Below are 7,557 nucleotides of genomic sequence, written 5' to 3'. Positions count from 1 at the left end.
CTTCTTAAAGTCCGATAAAACAATACACGCTTATATAAGTATGCACGAATTCACCATTTAATTTGATTCTTGTTTTGTTTTTAAAATTTTTATAATTTACTAATTTTACTAATTTAAACCATATTCTAAATATGTACACACGTACCTAGCCTTCATTCCCGCAAAGAACCAAAGGGAAACGGGGGTGACTGAAAATCAGCGCTGTTCGATTTATCGACCATGAACAGCAATAGCTGAGCCACCTCCTTTTGCCTTTTTCTCTTTTTTTTTCTTTTCTTTTATTTATATTTCATTTTTTTTTATTTTATTTGATGTGAAAGGCAATAAATGATTTTTATTATTATTATTAAATATATATTCTTTTATTTCATTTTTATCAAATACTTCATTTTTTTTAATTTTTTTTCCAATGAATTACCGTACCGTACACAAACAACAAATACTACTAGATAACCTTTTGGGATTATTATAAAACTTTAATCCCTAACGGTAGGAAGCTTTACACATAAACTTTATAATAGGAAAGTCGTGATACTTTGGCAAATTACACGGGAGCCATGAAATATTTTGGGCAAGTCAGTAAACGAGGGTCTTACGTAATTTGTCAAGTTACATAGTATACTGCGGGTAATAGTTGGATTGTGAATTTACATAATTACGCTTTGTTTATTGCTCATCGCTTCGTCAGTATAACTTTCGGTCCAGGCTGATTACAAAGGCAGTTGACGAACTTTGATATTGTACCGTGTCTGTGTTCGCAACGAGTCGTAGCTCTGAATATTTTACGCTACGGTATTCAGTTCGCTTTGTATCTCGTTACTGCTGATTTTATGAATAATGGTGACCTTTGTGACCATTTTGGTCTTACCGAACCCTTGGATATCAACAACGTAAATGCCGCCACCCACTTTGAGACTTGTAGTTCTAAATTCACACTTTTTAGTACAGTGGGTGCCGCACCCTTCAAATCGAAACGGATTACAGTTTCTGATATTATTGAAAAATTCTTCCCACAAAAACACAAGTAGGCGGATGTCTATCGTGTCAATAGTCTTATTAATTATTCTAGTCTTATTAACTTTAATTGAACTTAAATTATTGAGAATAGATATGATTATGTCTAACTTAACCGACCGTTGCTTATTAACTTTAATTGAACTTAAATTATTATTAATAGTTAAGATCATGTCTCACCTAACCCGCCGTTGCTTATACTGAGAAGCCTAAAGGCTGCGATGAGTCGAGGTAACATTTGAAATTGTAGAAACTCAACGCAGTCTATCGCAAATATAACATATGATTTGCTGTGGATTCTAGTATTGCAATAGATGTTATTATCAGCTGTTCGAATTGGAAATCTGTTGAGTCTAAAATCGATACTGCACGCTAAGCTAGAAATTGTAAATTTTTGTAAAAGAAATTCAACAGATTTTCAAAAAATCAAATTAAAATAGGTTCAAATTCATCGAACGAAGACTTAACAGAATCGGTGTAATTTTAACGAAGTATTTTCAAACATTAAGGAATCGCCCCGAATCGGGAACCTTCCTCATTTCTTTGAAGTCCGTAAATCTCGTGGCTTCCATTCTGTGTTGGCATTCGTGAATCGTAAAGAAAAATCTTAATCTTGAGCAACGATTCGCTAATTTAAACTCTCGAAAATCTTAAGGAAATTCTCGGGCTTTCCGTTTAAAAAACTTTATGTCGCCATAAATCAGAGAACGCTGTTCACTATTTCTTATTTTTCTCTCACTGGCCATACATCAAATTACAGGTGAAACAAATTGCCCCGTCCGCAATAAACGGGCCGTGTGTTTATTTATAAAGGTCGTTGCACGTGACAAGAATAGGTGGGAACTGTATTTGTGGTGTGCTCTGTGCTACTTGACTGTCTGTACATCGGCCTATTTCACGAACAATAAAACAAATAATTTTAAAACTAGATCGATTGATCTTACTTAACAGAGTCCATGGCTATACCAAATGTAATACATACAAGCGAAGCAGAAAGACGCGCATTGTGGAAAACACATCGACGCTTGAAAGGCAAACGTGACTAAGCGACAATGCGTGAATTTTACAGTAGACTAATTTAAAGTTGAAATACGTGAAAAACATTATATTTTAACGAATCTTGCTGTAGGATTGAAATGATTTGATTAGTGCATTTCCAGAGGTCTTTTTTGCCACGTACCATCCGGCTATGAAATGAGCTCCCCTCCACGGTGTTTCCCGAGCGCTATGACATGTCCTTCTTCAAACGAGGCTTGTGGAGAGTATTAAACGGTAGGCAGCGGCTTGGCTCTGCCCCTGGCATTGCTGAAGTCCATGGGTGACGGTAACCACTCACCATCAGGTGGGCCGTATGCGCGTCTGCCTACAAGGGCAATAAAAAAAAAAAGATTTTAATAGACCTAGAAATATATTTTTTTTGCGCATCGAATATGATTATTGCCTATCAATTATGTATAAAGCAGTTATTGTCGCTTAGTCACGTTTGCCTTTCAAGCGTCGATATATAAACATTTGAAAATATAGTAGGTCAACTCCAACTAAATGAGACATAGTCCACATAAAATAATGTGGTTTTCAAAAATAACAAGCATAGTCGCGATCTCAGGCTAGTGAACACATTATTTAATGACCTTATATTGTTTTTCGTAGGAAAAAATGTAGGACTCCTAGTGTATCTAGACTAGATATTATCTTTCACATCTTGTTTTATTATTTTCTGACAATGTTTGTGTTTAGTAACTGATTTACAGTTAAGCATTAGGCATGCTTTGGGTCTAAGAATTGTTCGTTATTTAGTGAGCATAACTATATTATAATTAAAATAAATAAACTAAATAAATAAACCATTAATTAAATATGTAGCCATATATTATATAAATTATACCTAGTCAGGTCATAAGTATTGTCACACAGTAAAAACTTTTCTGTTAGAATGCTGGCCACAAAAAGCTTTATTGAATTCGAATCTCGAATTGTTCATGAAAATAAAAATGTATACTTTTAGAATTTTACTCATTTTTAAATATGGAGTGGACGCTTAAAGAAGTCCGTGTTGCAGTTATTGCGTTGCATCGTTGCGGTTACGCGCCAATTCAAATTTTTAACATACTGAAAAATTTTAATATAACCAAAAGATTCGTTTATCGTACCATCAAACGATACAATTAAGACTCTAGTGTAGATGACAGGTCAAGAAGTGGTCGCCCTCGGTCTGTTAGGACTCCAGCAGTGATAAAAGCTGTGAAGGCGCGAATTCAAAGAAATCCCAAACGTAAGCAGAAACTGTTGGCCCTTCAGATGGGGTTAAGCAGAACCACGGTGAAAAGGGTGTTAAATGAAGACTTAGGGCTTCGGGCATATCGTAGAAAAACAGGACATCGTTTGAATGTTCGTCTAATGGACCTGAGACTGAAGAGATGCCGCGCTTTGTTGAAGCGGTACGCGGGAAAAAAATATCGGGAAATTCTTTTTTCGGATGAAAAAATTTTTACCGTAGAAGAGAGCCACAACAAAACAAATGATAAGGTGTACGCACACAGTAGTGAAGAAGCGAGCAACCGTATTCCGCGTGTCCAACGAACTCATTTTCCATCCTCGCTCATGGTATGGTTGGGAGTTTCTTATTGGGACTTAACAGAGGTAAATTTTTGTGAGAAAGGTGTAAAAACGAATGCAGTTGTGTATCAAAATACAGTCCTGACGAACCTTGTGGAACCTGTTTCTCATACCATGCTCAATAACAGGCACTGGGTATTCCAACAAGATTCGGCGCCAGCTCATAGAGCGAAGAGCACACAAGACTGGCTGGCGGCGCGTGAAATCGACTTCATTCGGCACGAAGACTGGCCCTCCTCCAGTCCAGATTTGAATCCGTTAGATTACAAGATATGGCAACACTTGGAGGAAAAGGCGTGCTCAAAGCCTCATCCCAATTTGGAGTCACTCAAGACATCCTTGATTAAGGCAGCCTCATGACATGGACCTCGTTCGTGCTGCGATAGACCACTGGCCGCGCAGATTGAAGGCCTGTATTCAAAATCACGGAGGTCATTTTGAATAAACTTTAGTGTCATAAGAATCTATGTTTTGTTAAGTTCATTTTGGTATATGAATGGTTACATAATGAATAAATTTGTTTCAATTATTTTACATTAAACATGTGACAGAATTTATGACCTGACTAGGTATATCCAATCAATCAAACAAAAATACATCTTTCTCGATCTTTTTCAGTGCCTTTTTAGATTTCAGTATTTGATAGTCTACATACGAATTTATTGAACAGTTTCAATTTTAGAACAATCTTGTATAAAACCTCAGAAACGATGCCATGAAATGACGTCACATCCTTCATTAATTTACCCGGCAACTCAACAAGCCCAATTTTCGTTCTGCGTCAATTTACGCTACCAATGCATGATACGGGGATTGCGCAAATCTCGTGCAATGACGTGAAAAATTCAATTACAGGGTGAGCACAATTCTGGCATTCTAATGTACGACACAGGGGCGCGTTACAAAATCTAATCAAAGTTTATGGTCGCCCTAGAGGTTTTTGCTGGTTTACCTTGCGTCTTGGGCTGTTGCTTTGTTACATGAGATAGCGTGCAGCGGGCCAGATATCTATCGCAACAACACGATTGATATCCATGAGGTCAGGTGGTAGTAGGACCCCTTGTGAGTCCGCAAGGGTAGGTACCACCGTTCTGCCTATTTCTGCCGTGAAGCAGTAATGCGTTTCGGTTTGAAGAGTGGGGCAGCCGTTGTAATTGTACCGAAACCTTAGAACTTATATCTCAAGGTGGGTGACGCATTTACGTTGTAGATGTCTATGGGCTCCAGTGACCACTTAACGCTAGGTGGGCTGTGAGATCATCCATCTATCTAAGCAATAAAAATAAAAATTAAAAGAACTAATTGTTACAGTTAATCCCATTTGCTTTATAGAAAGTACTTCGAAAATTACAGATATCATCTAGTTAACAGATCTAATACAAATTAAAAATTACATTGTTCAATCAACAGTTAAATTGAGGGTCACAAATCTTAAGTGTTGGAAGAATGAAACAGCAAAGACTCAGTTGCATTCATTCCGCTAATCTCATCACTAAAACCGAACCTTAGCAGTTTATGCTAAATCACCACAACCAATATAGCTCTGAATTACATTCTTTTGTACAACTTAAAATGTACATGCCGTTTTTATTTGTGGTTTTATACGTCTTAAAGGGGTTTCATTACCGTTTTTTATTTATTTAATTGACTTTTTATTGCTATCTTCTCTATTTTATCTGACTTAACATTGTAGAAATTTGTTTCGAAATTATTTTTAATGCTGTTAGATTGATCTTATTTGCAGGTAGCTATTTATGCTTTGTAAACAATGTAAGCCACAGCCCTTTATGCGGTCATTGATCGGAGGCGCTGGTGGGACATTACAAGGAGTAAAATCCTGTCGAAACCTGATGGTCACGATCCTCAGCAGTGAGGAAACAAGCAGGGGAATCCACTGTTATAGCCTCGTGCTGACGGGCGAGTAGTTAAAAAGTTAGAAGCAGAAGTTAAACGCAATATATTGCGCGGCCTCAGTAGATAGTAATCCGTTTTTTTTTTCAATGTTAAAATGGGGCTAAAGGCAAATCGTTTTCTCGCATTAAAATTCAAAACTTACTAATTTTACAGGAGAGTATTTTAAAGGTTTAACATGTGATATTTTTAAAATTAATCATCATTGCAACATTTTATTTTTTACATTTTAACACGTTCGCTGCGGCAAGTAAAATCTTAAACCTTTGTCTGGTGCGGCGGCGGGCCAAATTGTGCCCCCAATGATTTTTCCGCCAGTGCGTGGTAGGTCTTTTTCGACACGTCAGCACAAGGTTAGATTAAATTGCTATAACTTTGCGAAAACATGATGTAGGTGAACAGTTTTTGAACTGTTGGAAAAACCTTGAACCCAACTTCTTTAGATTTGATTCGCCCCGGGATCTGCCCTACAGAAAATGAGAAATAAACCAGGGAAAGTGGCGGGTCGATATCGACCAGAACCACACTAGAAAGTATTTTTAGTAGTGATGGGAAAGACAAAAATAAGGGGATATCGAAAATAAAACAGAATTAAAGTAAAGAAATAAAATTTTTTTATTTAATTATTTATTAATGGCTGTCTTTAAAACATTTCGCACAAAGATTTTGCTTGCACATTCTGCAGTATGTTTTAATTTTTTTTACTTTCCTTTTCACCTCGGAACTCTTCATGGTTTCCCGCAGTTTTTCATAGCACCCTACACAATTTCGCCGTTTACCGCTCATCTCAAGGATATGATCGGCCGTAGGTGTTACTTGATTTCCTGAAATGATTTTTTAAATTCTGTGATTCATTTACCTTATGAATTTGACTACAGGGCTCTCTGTGTATTAAATAGATTCTCAAATAAAATGAAAAAGTTAACATAGGTCTTGAAATAGTCAAATCTCATCACCATGCGTTGTCAAAGTGCACACTTTGATGGGTAAAATTAAACACAACATGCTACAAGATAAGGTGATACAACTTTGTTTTCTGCAATTTTCAGACCACTCTATTTGTTAAGCTTGTGAAAACAAAATATGTACATATAATACAGGGCCTTATATAGTAGACTTGAAGCGTTATTTTCATGTTAAATGCAGCCTTCTGACCCGAAACAACAACTCATGTGTTATTGAGTAAGTAAACAGAGTGTCATAACATACCTTAATACAAGGAGTAGTGCAATAAACGCCATACATTGCTCGCAGAAAAATAAACGGAGTCAAACCAAAGCTCATGCTCGAAGACCATGCACAGCCACCTAAGCACTCGTAATGTGTAAAAAATAATGACAATAGTTACCTGTTGCAGAGGTAGAACGTCGTCAACACGAAACAGAAGGAATCACCTTCAACATAAAAAGGAATAAAAAAAACGTGACGTACGTCAGTTCCGATAGCTTGCCCAACACTAACTGGCGAGGCGGGCGCTCTGTGCGGTATCGGGCCGCCAACAGCCTGTTGGGACGGCGGGCCACAATAGGCCTCCTCCCGCACCGAGTTGATATTTTTTACCGTCAGTGCGTGATAGGCCGATAAAGGCCTGCCGTGATGTTTTTATAGGGAACACCTATACTTTTGACCACAATCTCAAATATATATTTGTCTTTGTCGTACCTTTACAAACACCTGAGATAATCGTTCCGCACCAGCGAGAGGGACATAGTTTTCTTCGTCCGCACCAGGTGAAATTCCGCGGCAGGCTGATTTGGGCCTGTTCCGCAGTGAACGTGTTAACCAGTTACATTATCAGTCTTATAAAGTAAGATAAAATTATGTATTAATTTTGTTAATACTAGGCTGCACTAAAAGTATCGGGAATGGAATATTTCCACTGTTCCTGTCATATTAAAATCTTTTTAATTGAAAACTCCTTGGTTTTAAAAATCGAATACCATTTATTTATTTAAAAAAAGATTCTCGGTCTTGTCACGAGGTTTTGTCAAACTTGTTTAGTCGTTGAGAAAATGG

At 37.2% G+C, this 7,557-nt stretch overlaps 1 long non-coding RNA gene across 1 annotated transcript; it reads right to left on the bottom strand.

Moving 5' to 3' along the window:
* Positions 1-6,138: 6,138 nt before the first annotated feature.
* LOC119628913 (uncharacterized) lies at positions 6,139-7,197 on the bottom strand. Its single transcript, XR_005245044.2, has 2 exons — positions 6,890-7,197; positions 6,139-6,365 (listed from the first exon to the last, which is right to left on the bottom strand). It is a non-coding gene; the product is annotated as an uncharacterized LOC119628913 (long non-coding RNA).
* Positions 7,198-7,557: the final 360 nt, after the last annotated feature.

Source organism: Bombyx mori, chromosome 9 (genome assembly GCF_030269925.1).
Source record: "Bombyx mori chromosome 9, ASM3026992v2".
Taxonomy (NCBI): domain Eukaryota; kingdom Metazoa; phylum Arthropoda; class Insecta; order Lepidoptera; family Bombycidae; genus Bombyx; species Bombyx mori.
The sequence above is the reverse complement of the archived record's forward strand: the minus strand, read 5'-3'. Positions and strand labels throughout refer to the sequence as shown.